Here is a 22,522-nt window from a genome sequence, read left to right as displayed (position 1 = left end):
TTTTAAACTTTAATCGCTTTTCCCATTATTAATTTAATTCTTTTCATGAAACTCGAATATCCCCGTAACGTTTTAGAAATATAATCGCACGGCTTTTCCATATACTTACAGGAATTATTGACATTTGTGTTGCCAAGACCTATTCGCTAACTTAAATATTATTAGTTAACTGTTGGTCGAACACCGTAGACGATGACGGAGAGTCGAATATAAACGACTCATGTTCAAACGTGTAGGTACTCTATTCAATAGGAACCAACTTCACCAAATGAAAGTGAATGTCAATGACCTTCGATAACCACATAATGCCAAGTTCAAAGAAAGCGAAATCGAAACAAATTGAATGTTATCTTTCATAATTCTTACTTATCTGGGGTGCGATTCACTAAGGCAAAACATCTTTACAACCAAGAAATCATCGTTGTAACATCAGATGAAAACTTGGCGGTATTCATTAGTTAAAATTGCGCGATCGTAGCGCCTCAACGATGTTGACGGCGTGACATAGAACTAACATTTGTTGCCAAATGTATGAAAATCGGTATTCAGCAACACGAAACATCCTCGCCTGCAACGACAACCTCGCCTTCGCCTTCGATTTTATCTGTCAAACCGAAAAGCTTGTAAATTGTGGATGTTTTCTTGGATGAAGGCGATTAAAATGTAAGTAAAACAAGTTATTTAATAAATTGCAATGTGAAAATATGTTTTTATGATGATTTGTTTATCGTACTTTAATCCCTGAAACATTTGCGCCTATTTTTAATGTTTTAGATGGCAGTTCGTCTTTCCTGTATGATTTTTCGTTGGAAGAAACTAAACATCATGATAATTAAATAAATAAGAAGTCAGGCCTCCGTGATACGTATTATGGATTTACTAACACTAACTACTGATAGAAACTATAATAAGATTGACTGAAGAACAGATTCGACAGTTGAAAGAAGATTTCCTGAGATTTCCCCTTTCCTAACAAAGGCGAATCGTCGAGGAGGAATTAGCAACCGCACCAATATATTACACTTAATCAATATAATATAAATCATCATACAGTACAGTGGATAGATGCCTAAAACTTACCGTCCATCCACCTTTTGCAGGTACTGTCAAATTTTTTGTTATAAATAGTGGGATTTAAGTACCAAATAATGCTATGTGACATTGCAAGAACAATGTCTCACAAGCATCTGCCTCAAGGACTCAACAATATACATTAGATGCCATCAACCATCCAGATATTATTGATAAGTACGAGGTAGGTAAGAAGCAACTGTGACCCGGTTGATAAGCAAGCCGGACTCTAGCAGTGACTTGGACAGTGGATGTCATGCTAGAAGTTATTTAATAAACAATACTATGTAGACACCTTCTAACAATACATATGTATTTTACCTGTGTATGTTAAATAGTAATATAAACATTTTTAACATTACACAATAGTGTGCAGGTATCAAAGTAATTTTTATAAAAATACTGAACTTTTCTGTAATCATGAATTAATAAAACAATATTTTAATCCATCATGTCTTTTTATTATTTTGTATTTTATAATGAATATGCATTTATTTCTAAATTCAGATTCCAAAACATTCTCCTTGCATAATAGAATGTATTTTTAACTTGATTACACCGAGTTCTGGCAAATTCTTCATGTTGGCTCGCAGCTGCAATAGAACTGGACTTCCTCTGAACTGCTCCTTTTTGTCCTTCCAGTACTGTAACACAAGCAAAAATTATATGGTGTACCTAATATATAAAATAAATAGAACAACTATTTGCTTGGTGTGGTTTAACTTTCAGTTGCAATTTCAAATGCCTTTATGATTGAATTTGAAGGATAGAGTAAAGTCATTGTATTTGCCTGCTGTCAATACTAATTTAGTACCTAATACATACAAAACATAATGTAAAAGAGTACCTACTATACTTACCATGATTCAATGCAACGGTAAACACACACTATATAGGTTCATAAATGATTATTGTTTACTAACCTCACACCACTGCTCCAATATTTTCATACACCCACTACTTCACTGTTTAGGGCTGTTGTTTTCGAATCATGCATGCATGCTCGCATTCGCAGTACGAGCATGGCCCATCATAATCAAACATGGTTTGCTTTCCAAAAAGCTTACTAGCTCTTCCAGCTGACTCAACGAAGGCAGTGCGTTGCGAGATACTAAAAGATAAATATTTTAGTTAATAGACGTAGTTCACAAAGACTGTATTGTATATTAAAATATAAATGTTACGTATTGTGTACTTACTTTCGATAGTTTTGGAACCAAACTGAAACACAGGACAAGTAGAATGCCGTTGGCTATGGGTACAACTTTTTTTAAAGTCCACTTGACCGCTTAAAGCCATTTGGAGCTTTGAAATCTCGATTCTCGTATTTAAATAAATAAACTTATAATCTATAAAATAGTTAGCTATAGTTATGAGCAAAATGTTTGTTTTGGTTTTGAAGTTTTGAAATGACACAGACTATATATTATACTACATAACCTTATAACAAATGTCAAAGATTTGAGTCATTATTTTCTATATCGAAAATGATATAATTAATTAATTATTCGTTGCATAACGAATAGAATGTGTTTTAAACATACATATTATGCATTTACATTGATTTAAAATGTCGAAATAACGCCAAAAAACGTTAGTCGAGATTTTCTCGATTATACTTTAAATGGAATTTTGGCAACACTGTAAACATCTTAGCCGTCATCGTTGTTCGTCAGATCGTCGACGAGTTTTTTTGCTTAGCGAATACGGTTTTTATCAACGTTGTTTTTAAAAGCGATGTCTACGATGCGACATCTGTGAACTCGTCGTTGTTAGCATCGATGATGTGTTTGTTACAGAATCGCATGGCTGTTGTGTTTGATAGCAACACTGTAAAGCACGTTTTCTTAATCAAGTATTATCAAAATGTAATCAAAGTAGATAATGTATTGATGGTTATACAATCGATTCAGACATACCTTTCCTTTCCATTATGCAGAGAAAATAAACACAGTTTATATTTGGTTTATGTATTAGTGAATAGATAGAAAATAGATACATGTTTTGCAAATATTGGATATTGTATTCGTAACTGTAAACGTTTGCAGTCGCCTAAGAATTTCTTAGTTTCACACAGGTGTTATAATTGGTTTGCGAGAGTCACGCTGCATTGGAGAAAGTTTTGACAGTCCTTCAATACAGCCGTAGAAAAGAATATACAGAATGAGTTATGCCGAAGATATTATGAATGTTTTTCACTAGTTAGGGAACGCCGTATTGGCTTTTGGTAACGGTTGAACTGACAGTAAAAGGCTGTCTTACCCCTAGGGCCAATAAATGCTATAAGAATTCGTCAGACAGGCCTTTCAAGACAAAATATTGTCCATTTACGTGTTCGTATTGACATAACCACCGCCAAAGAGTGTCAACAGCCTGCAGCTTCGAATGTCATCTCTTCGACAGCATTATTGTATTCTGCACGAATATACACGACGTGCGTATAAATATTATTCAAGTTGCATAATAATGTTTTGGTTCCAGCACACGCACGTGCTTTTAGTTTTTGAGAAGTATCAAATGATGTTTCTTTAAAATATTTAGAATAGAATAGAATAGAATAAACGTTTATTGTCTCCAGTACTACAGCTTTCAGCTTTCTGTTTATCTTACTTGTACTACTTGGAATATTCGCTTTGTTACTGCAATGTACCTATCTTTGAAAAATTAGTAGGAAGGGAGAGCTTTCAGATATTAGGAAAAGCTAACGCCTAGACAGGCTGACTCCTGAAAAGCTCCTAAGTTGTAAAGGCATTATAAATTCACCAATTTACACTTTATTCACCAATTTACATCCCTCTATTCGTTATAGCTAGATTAGCTGATGAGTCCTGACTATAATAATTATTACATTTTTATTTTTCTGCATCGTTCGATTCAAAATTTTATACATACTTATTTTGTGTTTGCAGATATTTTTTGAACTACGTCATACAAGCCTGTTTTTCATTTAATTTACATTTTGGATTGTTAAAAACCTTGATCTTTTGAATGTATCTTTTTCTTCTTCTTAATCTTTTTATTTTGAATTTATCAATGTCCAGTTTTGTTCAAATTGATTCGGTTTTTTGTTTCCATGTTTACAAGACTATAAGAAAAGACATGGTTAAAATAAGGTTTTGTTTACATAAATCATCGTGTGTAGTACCATGCACTTTTCTCATTAGCACATTAGCGCCTGAGACAATATTATTTTATTATATTATGCTTGGCTAATGGTTGACTACCACATTATTTATAATAACAACCTTGTGAGATTCCTGTTAATTGTCAGTAGCATCTAAATATCTGCCTATAGTTAAGCATTTCCATGTAACAATTTATTTATGCACATACCAATATGATTTAGCAGTAGGAAAACAGTCATGTATTGTTGTTATTACAAAATATTGTTAACTAATATGTGTCTAACTAAAGTATGATAAATTAATCAAAAAATGTTTATGTTTACAAATGTTTATTAACACATATTCTTACAAATTTTCATATTTATGTGCATACTAGCTTTTGCCCGCGACTTCGTTCGCGTGGAATAGTGACTTCCGGCAGATTTTTGGTTTTACCCACATAGTTCCCGATCTCGCGGGATTTTTGAGAAGTTCCCGCTCCCGCAGGATTTTTGGGATAAAAACTATCCTATGTCCTTTCTCGAGTTCCAAACTATGTCTGTACCAAATTAAAACAACATGAACCGAACTCGTGTAACGATCGACACCATTGCGCGTAGTACTAATAGAATTATCTATACTCCGTTAGAGCATTTTCTTTGTAGTAAAACTTTTATTATATTAATATTAATTTTTTTACACCTTTTTACTGTTTATTTACATTTTTCTGATGGATTTTCCGATGAATTAAAACAATAACATGAACCGAACACGTGTAATGACACCATTGCGCGATTAACGCCATCTATCTACGGAGCATAAGAACAGCTCGACATTTGACCAATAGATGGCACTGTATGTCCGTAATAAATTTTATTTTTTATTTTTATTTTTTGTAATAAAAACTATCCTATGTCCTTTCTCAAGTTTCAAACTATGTCTGTACCAAATTTCACACAAATCGGTTCAGTAGTTTAGGCGTGAAGAAAAGACAGACAGACAGACAGAAAGACAGACAGACAGACAGACAGACAGACAGACAGACAGAGTTACTTTCGCATTTATAATATTAGTTTGGATAATGTTTAGTTATTTACCTCGCTAGAAAATTCTAAGCATGAACCTACGTGTATCATCATGTCCTGTTTATCGTCTCACTGCTGGGCACAGGCTTCCTCTCATACGGAGAAAGATTCAGCGTTAATCACCACGCAACGGGTGCTTTTCCCACTAAGACACAATGTTACGTTTGTATGAGCGTTATTAATATTACAGTTCAGAGACCCTAATTCCTCACTTTGTATTGTATTTCACACTGAATACAATTACACACATCACGTCTATATGGCTAATAGCCAATTAATTAGTCCCACGTTATTTTTAAACACCGTTAATTATATACTAAGTTTGTTTATTCTTCAAATATTGACTTCCTTCAACTGTTATTAATGTATTTTTCACATAAGTATGCGGATACTGTGAATTTACTTAAGTTAGTACCTTTAAGTACTTAGTAAAGTAAACAAAGCCAATAAGTAACAATATGTGTGAATAGTCATGCAAACAAAATCAACAGTATGAAATAGGTAAATTATGGTAAAAAGTAGGTAATTATTGATTTACGTTTTGGTACAATACTGCTCGTATTCTTCAAGTGTTACAAGCTCTACTAGGACAAACTTAAATATACTTCATAAAATGTTTTTTTAATAAGTGTCTTACGAAAACTGTTTTTTCTTACATGTAAATCGGCATCGTTTTACATGACCTCTCTACGTTGGAAACTAACAAAGCTTTCTTTACAACGAAAGTTTCAGTAGAACCAAATTAAGCATGTGTCTGAAAATGACTTATCGCTATGAGATTAGCTATGTAAGATTATTCTACAACTTAATGTTCTCAAAAGCTATAGATGCCATCATTATTTCATTACTAGTGATGTGAAAGTTGACTATCGACTATCGAGCTTAGTGAAAGCTCTACGTCATCTTCGATCATTCATATTGCATTAATATCTGCTTTGCTTATGTCTAGATATTAATGCACAGCACTTTCTTGTTCACGTATTATTTAGTGAGATGAACCGTGCATAATTTTTGCATTCATCAACACAATTTCACTGCTTAATCAAAATTTAATTTCTTCACCTGAAGCATGAAAAAACAAATTAGAGAAACACCTCTTGCTACATTTCTTTATTAACTTATTAATCAGATTACGTAAAAAATATGCATGATTTTGTTGTAGATAGTTTAGTGACGTGGTTATTGTATGTCCATGTCCATCTTTGTCGATGTTATTGACCTTAACTATAACAACACTAAGGACGGTTGCAAAACTCAGTGTAGTCACATTCGTTAACCTCTGGTTACTTGGCATGCGCGTCAGGCCCTAGCATCCACGTTTGTTGACAGCCGATAGCAATTTTATGTCATGGTTAAGGCTTTTTAAACTTACAAGAAATCTCTTCATTAATCGTTAATTGTTTATAATGTTTTATGCTTTCACAACTTTCTCAGACACTCCGTATTAAATTCGTTGTAAAAGTGACATTTATGTCCTTGTCTGCGAAAATATCACCTCACTTGATGTATATTTTATAAACATATTTTTTTGATTGAATTTTGTTAATTAAGTAAGTTTAGTAGGTAAATTTATAATTTCTTCGTATAGCAGATAATGAGTGAGGCAGTCGTATGTTTGATTTCCACGTGTCGCAGTCCTATTGTGGTGACTTTTCACAGAAAATTCGATTGTATTTGTGGTTTCGAAGAATCAGGTATCAACATTTCTGCATATTCCATCGAGGAATACAGACGGAATACGATAACAACGTGACATAATGCTACAGATACAGATAAGTCTAGATGGATGTTATTGACACCGCTGTGCATTCACCAGGTGATTGACATTCGATGCAACGAACGACACGGTCTCTGTTTCGCGGCTAAGGGCAACTTTTTTGCACATTTAAATTGTATTCGTATACCTATGTCATTTAGAGGACTATTAACAAAGGTGCTAGTTAGGTACCTTTTATTGGATGACTGGTTAAAGATTATTTATTGATTCATTGACCATAATTTGGATCAATAAGAACCAGTTTAATGCAAGTTCAAACCAATTAGATTTTTTTACTGGCCTACGCAAGGACTGCCTTGTACTTATGGCGATCAATAACTCATATTAGAACCAGTTTTGTCTCTCAAAAATATGTTAAGAATCTATTAACCTTTTGAAAATTTATAGATATTTTTTTTTTCCGTACTTGATCAGCATCAGTTTAGCTAGGTAGACCTATTTCATCCGATTACCTGCCTATGTACGACGCTAATATAATTTTCAAACATCATCTTTCAAGAAACAAGTGAATAAGTAATATCTAATGTTTGGATAAAAGAATTTGTCACGTTTATTTGCATATTTGTACACTTTGTCAAAACCTTAGGCTGAGCAAACTGTAAAAGGGAAAATCTGTTTGCTGAAGACGTGTCTTAAGTTGTGTACACATGATTAAAGTTTTAAACTTGAAACGATGTAAAGAGATGTTACCTCTATACTCTTTGTGGTGGAAAGGAACATTCACCTTATTGATTAACGGCCTTCCCAATATGCTTTTTATCCGTTGATTAACTTAGATACTAGAGATATCATTCTGACATTAGCCCAAACAAAGAAGAAAGAAAGAGAGAAAATAAATTATGTCAAACAAGTAATGTCAAAGGTTATTATAGAATTCGTGCGGTGTTCAAAAACGTACGTGTGCTGTCGTCAAAAAGAGGTCGACGGTCGTCATCCATTTAAAGTTTTTATTAGCAACTTTGAAATGAACAAAAAAAGCTTAGGTATTTATTTATTTATTATCTTCGCTAATGTATCGGTTATGGATTTTTTGTGATTAAAAACGTGCATCACAATAAAATAAAAATCTTATGCTTATTTTGTTTAGTGCATGACTATTCGAATTGGCAAATTGACACGGGTTTTAAAGTTTTAATCCGTAATTCTTTTTGCACCAATAATAACATTCGTTTGCTGGATTCTGGGCTCCCAGAATATCGTAAGTACTGAAATAAAATCTGATCACATTTCGGTTTCTAGTTAAACGTCGTTTTGAAGTATTTACTTCGCAATTTGGGGATGCATTCACGTAAATCGTAGACGCACAGGTAGAAGTTACGTATAAAAATACCAAGCATTAAATTGCCGCGTTTGGTTTCGGCAAAATCCATAGCTAAGTTTTTCGTAATGATATATTTCGTGAACGTCATTACGTCAGGTATGGCGAAGGCCTATCGTGCTCAGCCAAGAGTCCGTGAGGTGTTGCAACTTTGTGTAGCAACATCAAAAATAGTAGTGTTTATGCTAATATGGCGTTACGGTTAGTAGAGTTTTATGAGATTATTTATTTGTAGTTTAAGATCATTAATCACCTTTATCGTCTCTTAACAACACATCTTATTACCTATTTGCTCTGCTCTTATGAGGCCCTACTTATCAGTTACAAACATATTGAGTGCCAGGTGTATTTCATATCCTTGGTTGATTCGATTGTCCTCAAAAAACGGTGCATTGTACGTAGAAGGTACGTTAATAAAGTGTTCTTGACCGTAAATACATAGATGTCTATACAATTATCTTAACGAGAGGCACACATACATGTGCCAACATGTAGGTAACAACATATGCGATAATAAGCTGAGTACATTCTCATTAGATCCCACAGAAAGATTGATAATCAACAGTATTAGCGCTGGGGGCATCAAGTGCAATGAATCCGGTAAGAAGATAAATCTTTAAGTATATCTAATTTGGCGAATAAAATCTTCTTGAAAACTTGAAAACAATCTTATCTGTTGCCTTACGGAACTTAAGCTTCTTATCCATATCTTAATAATTATTTAACGTGTATTAATATCCGCCCCCCTCGCACATATAAACAAAAGAAAGTTGCTTGGGGAACATGTTGTATTTAGGATAGTTTCTTTAAAATAAGTCTTCTATTTGACGAATTGTAGAAAATTGTACGAAAATCATTCCCGTATATTTTGTTTGAATTTTGAGTAGGTAGGTTAGTACTTACTCGCCAAAAAAATATCAGAAATTAACGCAGCGATATAGTAGGACGCAGTACAAACTGAAGAGATGTTGAATATCTTTGGTACAAACCCAGCTAAAATAATAACATCAACTTATAATCAGACATAACAAAAGACGTAAGAAACAATAGAAATCGGTCTCATGAGGATTATTGTTTTTTATTTGATCTTGTTATGTTCTTGCTGTTTATAAGAAACTTCCTGCTTTGTTACAATTATTTTCACACATGAAGATATTGTATACCTAAACAAACTAGAATTTCTACAAACAAATGACTTTATACTTTCTTGATATAATCATCTACATATGCAAGATCTTAATTAAGCAGTTACTGTCGAATTTCTTCAGGTCCGTACTTAAAATGTTTCCCACGAAAAGAGACAGTTCTTTATTTGATGACAATAATATAGGCATCCTAATAAAAAACACAATCACAAGTGCCGTTTTATAAAGCGCATAAATTATATAAATCACGCGTGATTTTCATTAAAAAAAAAACTATTCTATAAAAAGTATATATTTCACTTATTAAATAACTCTCACTTAGTTAGCGAGAAAACGGTATTTCTGATATAGGAACCTTATTTACGATAAGGAACACAATCATACGGTCCGTACTACGCATCCTTTGTTTCACAAACATTGGCATTGATGTACGGTTATGGAAAACGTAATGGTGGTCCCACTGCTAATACCATTCAATCATTGTGGCCAGCACATCTCAGCCTTGAGGATTATTATGTCGCGTAATCAGCGGTACCTACACAAGTAATTAACGGCCCAATAACAAGACGGACACTTTTGTTTTAATGGTTTTAATTAATCATTCCCTACTTGAGAATTAATTTGACGAAAATGTAGCTTATGCTGAGTTGGTACAGATTTTTGGTGGACTCTGTAAAAAGAAGGAGGACTTTTTATAAAAAAGTTTTTTTTTGTTGTACCGGAATGAGGCGGAATGGATCCGAAACTATACTGAAAACTGAAAATTTTTTTCACTGTTTGAAAGCTATATTCCCAAGCAAAATAGGTTATATTTTGTCCCGGTACGAGAAGAGGATCCCCTGGGTTGCGGGTGTAACTGAGGGAACAGCTAGTTTAAAATAATTGGCAACAATCACGTTAGAAAACACACCTAAATTGTCATAGAGACCAAAAATAACTTTGAATATTTTTTCACAATCGCGACTGACAATGCTCGTCTGGTGTTTCGTCATACACAGCAGTCATAACTGGCGTTATCCGCATCCTGGATGCAGCCCGGAACCGCTGGCGTTGCATCAAATTTCCCATGTCGTTGAACGAGTAGCACGTGTGGTACAGACCTTCTAAGCCTAAAAAGGCTACGAACTAATAAGGTGCCTTATAAAGGATTGGGAGATTTGGTTTATACCCAGTGCCGAAGCTAAGTTGCCCAGGCACAAAGCGTAGGTTTAGAAAAGTAATTATGTATTGTTTTCATTGTGATGTGCACTTGTAAGAAAATTTTACTAATTAAGTAGGTAGGTACCTAATTAAGTACGTTATACTAACCATCTACAATCGAAGTTTTGATTTCAGAAGGTTATTTATTTTCATTAACACGTGCTAACATGAAGTATTTTTTTAAGGGAAAGATTTCTAATCCATCTACGATTTCCATGCCTCATTTTTATAGCCACCAGTTTTATACAAATAATATGAATGAATATTTCACATGTGACAGGTAATAATTCAATATACCTACTTCAGGAAGGTTATAAGATTCGCAACATTAATCCATGACAATATTATCCGAAATGATGCGTGCAAATGTTTGGGCGCCACGGGCGGATAAACCCCCGAGGTACTGGTATGGCATATCTACATGATAATGACGCACGTAATATAAAAATCTGCCTAGCTAATTATGATAATTAAAGGTATTAATAAAAATGACAACTGATAACACCTGGTTAATTTTGCACTTATGTAAAAAAAGAAGGGCGAAGAAGTTGCATAATTTGATTAAGTATGCAGATTTTTCTCGACTTCTCAAGCATTACATACAATGCATTTGGATAGACCAACCAAGTTATTTTATTTTGGTCTCCACACCCAAGTAACAAAACGTGTTTTATATTATTACTGCACCTATTTCCGCTACTCATGAGTTTTCATATACAATGCAGTTGTCTAGATATAGACTATTTGTTCTTTTTTAAACGGTTTTATTTAGCTCACCCAGTTTGTTTTATTCATTCTTGGGTCAAATTTAGTAATTCAAATTTCACCCTCTTCCTGTCAACCGATTAATCTGAAATTTTGTATACACCTTTAATTCCGATGACAATACAATATAGTAATATCAATAACATTGTAAATCCAATATGGCCGCCGGCACAAAATGGCGGATAACGTAGATTTTATCAATCCCATCAATATGGGTATCAAATGAAAGGGCTCAACAAGCAGAATACAATATACTATAAAAAATTGAAATCCAAGATGGCGGCCTCTACAAAATGGCGGATAACTTAGGTTCATTTGATACCCATGTTGATGGGTCTCAACAAGTAGAATACAATTTACTATGCAAAATTGAAATCTAAGATGGCCGCCGCTACCAAATGGCTGATAACAATTTTTTATCAATCCCACCAATATGGGTATCAAATGAAAGGGCTTCACAAGTAGAAAACTGTCAGTAACTCCAGCGGGGCCCAACAGGGCCAAGGCCTGCCTGGGCTGCGAGATTGTTTGAAAGAGTTACCGCGGCCCTGGTACATAAAAGGCCTACGACGGAACAAAACGGTTCTTAGTCAAGAGTCTGGCAGTCCCTCACCGCTGCTGACCCACAGCAGGAGAGGTCATGTGATGATTTTTGGGGTCGTTAAAAAAAAAAGTACCTGGAAGGGCTATGTATTGAGGAATTAGATTGTAATAAATTATCAGGTAAGAGACCGTGTAATAATGATGCACTAAATGAATTAGATAGAATGAGGAATATTCGGTAGGCATTTTCATTAAATACTAAAAACTAGAAAATAAAAAATCGGTAAAAAAACTTTTAAGTTAAACGGTTTTATCTTATGTGCACTGAAAACTAGAAAATAAAAAAATAGTTACTTACCTGTCAACCTACGTAGGTGGTCTTGGTCATATTAGACTAAAATAAAAACGTGGGGCCCCTCTGAAATCCTACCTATGGCAAAGCATATCTTTATACTTTGGTAGATCATGAGCTCGGCGTTCGCTGGTGAAGCCGCTACGGCTGATTTATTGATTGTCAAAATCTCCAGTTACGATTATAGTAAGTCGATGCAATCCACACCTATTATACCTCTAGAAGAAAGTACTACAGCAACAGTTAATGGGCCCCACATTTTTATTTTAGTCTAATATGACCAAGACCACCTACGTAGGTTGACAGGTAAGTAACTATTTTTTTATTTTCTAGTTTTCAGTGCACATAAGATAAAACCGTTTAACTTAAAAGTTTTTTTACCGATTTTTTTTAAATTTTATACTGCATTTAGCATTTATTTTGCACTAAGAGTAGGTACCTAGGTACCCACGACACTGCAGACTAACCCGATGGTTGGCAATCATTTTAAAAAAGAAAATTCTTGAATCCAATTAGAGTTTTCAGTTGGTTTGATGTCGATTAAATATCTGATAGGTACAATATGCGTTCTATCATCCATCTCGATACTGATTATCAGCACAAACAAACTATTGGCCGACTAAAAGTTTGCCCTCTAAACCGAATCAAAACCTGATATTTATCTGCCATAGCAACTAAGCTTGTAGATATTCCACACGTGAATATGTAACTAGTTATGTACTGATACCTATGCAGATAATATTTTTATGAATTATATAGTTTGATAACTTTGATTTATTACCTACGTAACGTATTGTCTATGTGAATGTGTCTAATAAGGTTTACCTACTTCAAATAATGAAATAATTATTCATTGAAGCTTTTCAGTGATAAGTCATATTGGATGTAAAGAATAGTGCACTTTGTTTCGAAAATATAGCAAAAAAAAACAATTTAGCAACAAAGAACATAGTTTTCGTAACTAAAGGCACAAGTACTTACTTCAGGGGTAGTTAGGTAGGGCACGCCACCATAGTGGCGGTAAGTCCCCTCTTTGAGGAGTGGCTCGGGAGGAGTCACGGCGCCCTCACGTACCGCATGACGCAGGTCCTCACCGGACACGGTTGTTTCGGGAGGTACCTGCATCGAATCGGTCGTGAGGAGGCGCCCGGGTGTCACCACTGTGCGGATAGCCCCGAGGACACGGTGGACCACACAGTCCAGGAGTGCCCTGCGTGGGAAGGGCACCGCCGGGTCCTCGTCGAGGCTTTAGGCGGCGGCGACCTCTCGCGTCCGGCCCTGGTTCAAGCCATGGTCCGGGGCGAGAGGGAATGGGATGCCGTCGCCTCCTTCTGCGAAGCAGTCATGCTCGAGAAGGAGGCGGCGGAACGTCAGAGAGTTCGCACCTCTCATCCCGGCCGCCGCGCTGGAGCAGGTAGACACCACGGGCGCCGGGTGTCGCGAGACGACTCCCGGCCACCGTAGGCGTGGGTCTGTGGGCGGTGAGTTCGGGTGGCTCATCGCTCATGTCTGCTTTTAGACAACAGACCCGTGTCGGCGGCGCGCGTTGTTCCACGCGCTCCTCAAAGAGATGTCAGCAACCCCAGCGGGGCCCAGCAGGGCCAAGGCCTGCCGGGGCTGCGGGTTGTTCGAAAGAGGTACCGCGGCCCTAGCACATAAGAAGGCCTACGACGGAACACGACGGCTTTTAGTCAGTAAGAGTCTGACACTCCCTCACCGCTGCTAACCCACAGCGGGAGGGGTCATTTGATGATTTTTTACGTCGTTAAAAAAAAAAAAAAAAAAAGGGGTAGTTAGGTACGTTAAGAGTAAAATAAACTGAAAAGATACCTAGGACGTATCGTACCAAGTTATTGTCTTTCAGAATAATCTTTAATATTATTTATAAATTCTACTTGACCGTTTCTAAAATATAAATATTTTATTATAAAGATTTCTGTGATTAGCAGTGTTCTAAGGACATAGGTTTGTCATCATGTGTCTTAGTAAGTGCTTACCTACTTATAATTTTAATTGAAATCTTACAATCAGGATAAAGGCAGAATTCTTAATTCTTAACAGCTTATAAACGAGTTTCCTGTACTTTTGAGAAGCACCGATATTAATTATGGAACCCACAACGAGCTTACTACTAAAAACTGTGTCTCAGACGTCATACGCATTATAAAATGACGTCGATCTACAATTACCATGAACCGACACCACAAAACGTGTTCTAAAGTTAAATGAAGTACCTGCCTTATAGGTATAGATAGATAGATAGATTATGCTTTATTGTACACCAAGAAAATTAACAACACAGGACATTACAATACACAAAGAAGAGTACAAATGGCGGTCTTGTCGCTAGTCAGCGATTTCTTCCAGACAACCTTTGGATGGAGTTTATCTGGAGAATACCTTGAAAATGGGGAGTTTAGGGTGTACATATAATTGATAAATACTAGGTAAAGATATAGAAAATAAATAGTCAATGAATTTACTTATTAAATAAAAACTAAATTGTACATATCGTTTCGATATCTTATTCTCTTGCATACTACTAGTCCATACTAACTAAATAAATAAAACTGTCGTTATGCCTTTAAAAAAAATATAAGATACATCTAGTGTGGCGGGATATATTTTTTATGGCTCCGCATGGTTCATGCATCTAGCCAGGAGCTAAAAAGTTGTTGTGGGAAGATAAAAACAAAAGAATTATGCATATTCACATCGCCATTCAAGGTTAACAGCACTGAAGTCTCGGATACATTAACAGTATAAAAATGTTGGCAGAAAACAATAGCTTTTTGTCGTATCTTTGCCACGACTTTCTTAAAAATTTGTCCCACGTGCATTGAATCTTTCAGTAAAACGAGCGCATGTCTGAAACATCTTTCACTTGCTTAATAAATCTTAAATGCAATTACCGACGTGAGAAATATTTTGTTATTAATTTTATGATGTTCTATGATCCTTTTGTTGTGTGTGAGTTTCTGCCTGTTTCTCATTTCTTTTGTTTGCAAGCACATGAGCAACTGTGTAAGTACATCGAACTGGGCTAAAAATAAATAGATACTCGTTGGAGTAAGTCTTGATAATCTGCAAGGGACAGATTCTCTTATTATGTTTTTTATCCTGCAGCAGACATTTCTATGGAATAACCCCGTATTACAGGTTTTAAGAATTTTTTGTTTCGTTACTAAGTTCATCTTGCTGCGTTGCAATCCTTTAAGTGACTGATAAAGACAGACTTTAACGGCGAAAACTTACTACCGATTTTCAAATAAACTGAAGAATTTAGTAAAAATCAAAAGTTTCTAATATTAAATTACCTAAAAAAGGAAATATGTTTGTAAACTTACTTAGCTTGGCTCCAATTGTTATTCCATTGTATCTTTGAATAGGTAACTCAGGTAAAGGCTGAATATTTACAACACAATAAAATATGAATAAATATCTACCTATGTTTTATTTTGTCGTCGCAAATTACTTTTTACACCGTGAAAAGGAAATACGGTATGTTAAGGTAATTTTGATAAAAAACAACGTGATAAATGATAATAATTTATGGCCATATTTTAGTTTTTTGACAAAATGACAACTTAAATGATTACAATGATTTTGAATTTTGTAAGCTGGTATATTTTACCTATTCATATATGGTTAAAATTTATGTCAAATACCATTATCACGTTTTAGAGATTATAAACTATTTTTAAGCTTAATAAGTATTTACATAATCCATAGATAGACTGGGGGTATCAGGGGGTATCGTGGTCAAGAATTAAATTTTTGCGAACAATTACTGAGATAATTGTCCAATTATCTGCCGATAGCGTACTTGCGTAATTAATAATGATAGCTAATCATTTAGATAAAATTGTTTTGCTACGGTGTTTAGCTACCTAGGTATTTAGGTAGGTTAAGTACCTATACATATGGAATTGAAATACTTAAAAGGAAAATCTTCAATCGAACTGTGTTTAGGAGGGCGAAGTACCACGATTGTTTCCCAGCTTTTTAATTAAGTAAATGTCAGAATGATTTGAATATTTATTTTGATAAATTCCATTTTGCAATAGATAAAAAGATGAGGCAGAGGCTACCCTGACACCTGAGTAGGTACCCAAATCTGGAGCCCTAGATCACAATGGTTTGGAATCGCAATTCAGAATATTTTTTTGGTTTGTTGCAAACATGCAAATTAACAAAAGTCCTTATGTACTGTACTTCAAAAAGCATTACCCTCCTTTGCGTCGCGCAATCGGGTAATAATGAGCCTGTGAGATTGTAATCATGAATGGCTTAGTTAATAGCCTCTGATGTAATTACAATTATTTAATTAAGGTTTTTATGGTTGAGTAGTTAGAGTTAGATTTACCTCAGTTTTAGGTCTAGGGTTCTCTCTTAGATTAAATTTAAAACTTAAAAGCAACCTAGTTCATAGATTATCTAATAGGTATTTGAAGCGCGAGTATCTAAATATCTGAATCGAAATATCTGAATTTTCCCGCATTTTCACTCATCTTTTAAATGAAAAAAAATGCGAATCGACAGAAATGGTTCATTAAGTATGTCGGTAAACAGAGCATGGTTTATCTGCGTGCTATTTAACCAAATGCATTTGGTTATTTACTTAGAGCAACCAACATAATTCATATACCTACCTAAGCCCTATTTCATTTAATGAAAGTTTTATATTAAATCTCTACCTGTTAGTACCTAATTTAAGTTTTTACCTCTAAGTTTTTTTTTTGTCAAAAAATATATTTGAAAGAGAATATACATATATGCTACACGACTGTTTTAGATACACACATCATGCAAGATTTTTTCAGACCTTGACACAGTTAACCGATTTAGAATGGAATGATAATTAGATATGTTAATTGAGACAATTAATAAAATATTAAGTAAGTACCTACACAGTTTAAATAAAACCAGACATAAAAAGAATAACAATTTATTAAAAAAATAAACTTACCATTTGCTAAAGGAAATCAGCATTAATCCGTGACGATGTAAAGAAATATTTCCCACAAATATTACGCAAAATTGATTGTTACGAAAACTTTTTTAATTCACAACTTTTACCGTTGCGGGATTCCGATTTCAAGAGCGAGTCGACGCAGGCGACCGCGGCGCGAGCTAGCGACTTTGTGAATTGTGAACAACGTCGGCGGAAGCAAGCACCGACGGAGTGCCGGCCGGTGATTATGCCAAACTGCCAGACTGTCACCGTGGGTTACAATACTATAGATTACGATTCTTACGATGCTAGACTCTCCATTGAAGAACGATCACGGAGAATATAATGAATAGCGGAGATGCCATATCATAACGCATCTCCTAAGAAAGTAGCGCGCCAAAATGGAATGGTTTCGGGGGCGAGGAACATTGCTGACTCCGCCCTAATACGCCTTCTTTAGAATCCGCCCATTTTTTGAAAACTTGTTTTAAGAAGGAACCCAAACACCTAGTTAGTTTTAGTAACTGATCACGCCACTTGACCTACAAAAGGCTTCCCTGCCTTATGACATCTCTGCTCATATTTTCTTCCTCCGTGAGAAAAATAATCAGGCGAGCTTCTTACACTAGAAAGTCGCATCATACTCATAATTATGCGCAAAACATGAGTGATATTTGATTGCTTTGCCACTATTTTGCTAAGATGACTTACTTGCAAGCTTGTGGTTATTTCGATGTGATTATGTGACACTTAATTTTTTATTGCAGCATAAACTACGTAATGCATGTTAGTATTAAATGCAAATTGTTTGGTAATGAGGCACCTAATGTCTTTTCAAGTCATTTGTTAGAGTAAACTGTTCTATTTAGGCCCAAGTTCACCGATAACATGAACGCTTCTCTTAAAACAGCTGTTTACTTTGAAAATTAATCATGAAAGTTATTTTAATTTTTAAGAAAACTGATGTTTGGATTGTCGGTGTCAAGCAAATAATTGACAACTGCCGGTGCTACAGGGCAACAATTGTTTTCGGTTCGGAATATGTCACTAATACAATGTTATCTACTCTGAATATATACGCTGTAACCGCAGTAGGCCACCACTAAACATCCAATTTAAAAGAGCCTTTATTGTACCTACTGAACGAACTGATTGTATAATAAACGAACACATGTGAATACAATCACAAATAAATACTTAGATATGTGATAAATGATAAGTCGCGACTTTATTATAGCAGGTGTGTGTAACTTTAACGATTGCATTTACTGAAACTCGTTAATTCGATACAAAAAAATTACCTACGCCTTACCTATCATCAAATAGGTAATTCGTTCAAAAGCTGATACACATGCAAAATCAAAATCAAAAAGCGTTTATACAAAGTTTCCCCAAAACGCCCACCCTTCACCACTTCCTATGTGTTGAAGGAAAGCCTTCCTAGAAAAAGTAGCAGAACAAATTCCCCAGCAAAAATTTCATGAAATGGAAACCCGAATCCGAAAATTTTCGCCACCTCGCCACTAATTTTAACACTAGCCCTAACTAAGAACCATTGCTCTTACTTACTTATTGACTTTTTAACTGTAATATCCAAATGTCTAATTAAGTTTTTTTTTACAAAACAAGCAGTTTCATCAATTCATTATGATCGTGTGTTGTCATAACACAAGTAGAGCAAGCAGAAGTGCTCCAAACATTGTAATTTGTAACAATGTAAGACCATGATGTTGTAGGTGTTTCCTAAAACTATGCAATTGCAGCGGATTGTAATACCAATTATATGTGGAAGAATAGTTAGTAAAAGGGAAACTTTCCAATTTATCGATGGCACAAAATGTCTCCAAATAAATGTAGGGCCTATGCACACCACGTTTTTTAACGACGGCACGTTTAAAAAACGTGGTGTGCATAGGCCCTAAGAACGGGGCAGGAAGAACAAAGTTAATACTGTCTCGAATCGAATAACCTATATCGAATACCTATAGGTACATAGGTTTTACTCGATTTTCCTTTAATACAACTGAAAATATTTTTGCAATATAATTCGTGATTTTCAACGTATCTATTTTCAAAGCACTTTGTAACAATTTTGTGAGCTGCTTATTAAATATTGTGAAAACCTGCAAAAAAAAAACTATGGTTTACCCGATAACATCAATTGTATATCTGGCCTAAATCTCACCCTACATTGAAGAGAATGGTCAGGGCTAAGGGTTGCATGAATTTAGTTAATTTTAGTCTGATCGTTAACCTACATTCTAGTACATGTAGTTCGAGGCTAAGATATTGTCTGATGTAGGGGAGATGTTCCTAAAACGGGTAAGCTAAGGGAAGATGTTAAATAAAATAACCAAGAACATTACATGCGACTTGTAATTGTACTCATAGGGTTGTTTATATAATAAACTTTGGAAAACATAAGACAGTCTTAGTAATCTTCTTCAAAATTCAGAAAAAAATCAAAAAAATAAACCCCTTCGAAATACCCGCTTTGCCCTCAGGGGGGTCCTAAAACGGGTAGCGCCTTTGGGCAAAGCAGGTAATGAATGAATATATGTGATAAATGAATTAGAAAACATATCTTAGCCTCCTATTATCCAGGAAATCTTTATCGTTAATTAGTCTCCTTAATTATGTTTAACAGTTTTCTTATTTTGATCAGTCTAGTTCAGTTTTTTACTTTATTAAATGTTACATTTGAAATTATAATTCTACCAGCAGATAATTTTGTTAAAAATCAGAGAAAACATATTTTAATTTCTTTTTCAAGCTGTTCCTGTACTTCTTCAGCTCTCTGTGGCTTCCTTTGTCTTCGATTAGCTTTCTGTGGGATCAATTGAGGAAGTGGCCCCTTATTTCGCATCGGGTAGTCACCCGTTATGCCCCTACCCGTTTTGCCCAAAAGCACATTTTAAATTTCAACTACCTTAACCTTAAAATAGTAAACAAGGAGACCACTAAGTATTCACAATTAATAAGCATATAACATGAAAAATGATAGTACAAAACTACGAAAACCGTATCTTGCTCCATATTTGAGTAGTCAGCACTAGCATAATCCGATTTTTTTAGTAAACTCTGCAAAAAACTTTTTTTACGTCTTACCTCGAAAACGCTCGCTCTAGGCTCGCGAGCCAACTGACCGTGATCGGCGGGGGGGTAGTGCACCGCTCTACACTCACAGGTTCACACTAAGACATATAATATACGAATGGCAAAGCCTACCCGTTTTAGGAGGGGTACCCGTTTTAGGAACATCTCCCCTACTTCTAAATTATTAAACTATCGCTTTGGCTTTGGTAGCGAGCGGCTTCATAGTTAGTTAACTATTTGACTGTTATCTCGAACTAAAGCTTTGTCTAGGTCTTAAATAGATTTTATAAATACCAGTTACTCATTAACCGAATCTGTTGATATAATTTAAATTAAATCGTAGCTAGATTCAAGAGTCAAGATTACATCGTGTCGTAGCAACGCCTACGTAGCCTACGGTTGTAGCGCGTAGGTCAATTGTAGCACTCCTCAAATAAACATAAATATAGGCCACCGACCATTCAATTGGCTATTTCCTCAACTTCTAGCTAACCTTGAGCCAATAGCCCCAATACAGCGAAATGGCACCTTCCCTTATCAGCTCGTAAAACTGCCTGAGTAGGTACCTACCTACCTGTTACACACCTGTTATGTAGTACAGTGATGTAACATTCATAAATTAATAACTTTCACGTTTATCAGATATCTAACAAACATTAATGCCCGTTTTCACCAACAATCTCTTAACGTTTCCCTAACTAAGTGTCACTTAAATAATGGCTCCCCCCAATAATAGAGGTTATAAGGGACACTTAAACGTTGGTGAAAACGAAATTCGTATTAAGTGTTCCCTAAATGCTCTTAGGGGGATCCCTAAATTTAGTTATTTGTTGGTGAAAATGGGCATAAGTGACGCATTGCATTAGTCAAATTCACAGAATTTCTGTGGTCACATATAGGTAGTTTATGATATTAGTAGGATTAGGTACAGGTAGTCAGAAGCCAGTAAGTCTTACAACCAGTCTTACCTAGGGGTATTGGATTGCCCGGGTAACTATGATGAGGAGGTCAGATAGACAGTTGCTTCCTGTAAAACACTGGGGCCCGATTCTCCTAATTTTACTTAAGTTAATTATGTCAAAATCGAATAGAAATCGAATCGCAATATGAACGCAATGGACTACTAATATAAGACCAATCGTATTCCAACGACATTCGATTGGTTTGCGATTGGTCTGCTATTTTGGTGATTTTGGTCTATACGGTAGTTTGCTCTACAATCATATTGCAAATTGCAATAGTTAATCATTTGCAGACAAAATGATTCATTATTGAATAACAGAAAAGGATAAAAACGTTTATTTCAAAGAAAAAATAGCGGAATGCCACATACGTTTCAATCGTCATCGAGTCGGGATTGGATCGCAGTCGAACGTGAATCGTATGTTGCTTAAGTAAAATTAGGAGAATCGGGCCCCTGATAGGTACCTACGTCGTAGGTCGACCCCAACATACCAAGTTGGGAGAAAAGCTATGCAAATTAAATTATGACCTATTTGCAATAGAAATTTTCGTTGGAAGGAAGGAAAATATTTACCTTAATACTGATTGCAATTGATATGATTGAGATTAAAGTGTTTATGTACGGCGAGAGTTGGTACATACATAGATAAGCGGTCGCAAAAAAACCCTCGGTGCTCAAATACGAATCGTTCTATAGGTAAACAAGTAAAAAAGTAGGTACTAGTACAAAAAAGGTCGAATTGAGAACCTCCTCCTTTTTAGGAAGTCGGTTAAGAAAGGTAAAACTTTTATTTTGTTCCTTTCAGTATTTTGTACAGTCGGTTTCTTGTTTGGTGAAGAAGTTTATAGTATGTATATAATAATCCTCATTTTATTAATTCTCTTTGAGAATAGTCAGTTCAGGCGTCTTTAATTATCAGGGAACATACATAAATAAAAACAGATTCCGACGAATTTGGGGAAGGTGGTTAAAAAAACTTCATTGAAGTCAATGAACTTTGTCGATTCTGCGACTTGATAATAGATGGTGGTACTGTGTCGACGTAAAACATAAACATTATCTGTGGTATCAAAATGACACCGCATCACTATTCACAGTTCACTCATTCACTACTCACTAGTGATGTTATTCTGTGTATTTCGATACTA

General features: G+C 35.2%; 1 protein-coding gene across 1 annotated transcript in view; it reads right to left on the bottom strand.

The window, feature by feature from the left end:
* LOC124645679 (long-chain fatty acid transport protein 4-like) overlaps positions 1-17,522 on the bottom strand; it is a 37,759-nt gene extending 20,237 nt beyond the window's left edge. The window contains exon 1 of the mRNA XM_047185529.1: positions 17,330-17,522. The gene's annotated coding sequence lies outside the window, so the exon portion shown is untranslated. The remainder of the gene's footprint in view (positions 1-17,329) is intronic.
* Positions 17,523-22,522: the final 5,000 nt, after the last annotated feature.

Source organism: Helicoverpa zea, chromosome 3, assembly GCF_022581195.2.
Source record: "Helicoverpa zea isolate HzStark_Cry1AcR chromosome 3, ilHelZeax1.1, whole genome shotgun sequence".
In the NCBI taxonomy this organism is placed as follows: domain Eukaryota; kingdom Metazoa; phylum Arthropoda; class Insecta; order Lepidoptera; family Noctuidae; genus Helicoverpa; species Helicoverpa zea.
This window is presented reverse-complemented; position numbering and strand designations above follow the sequence as displayed.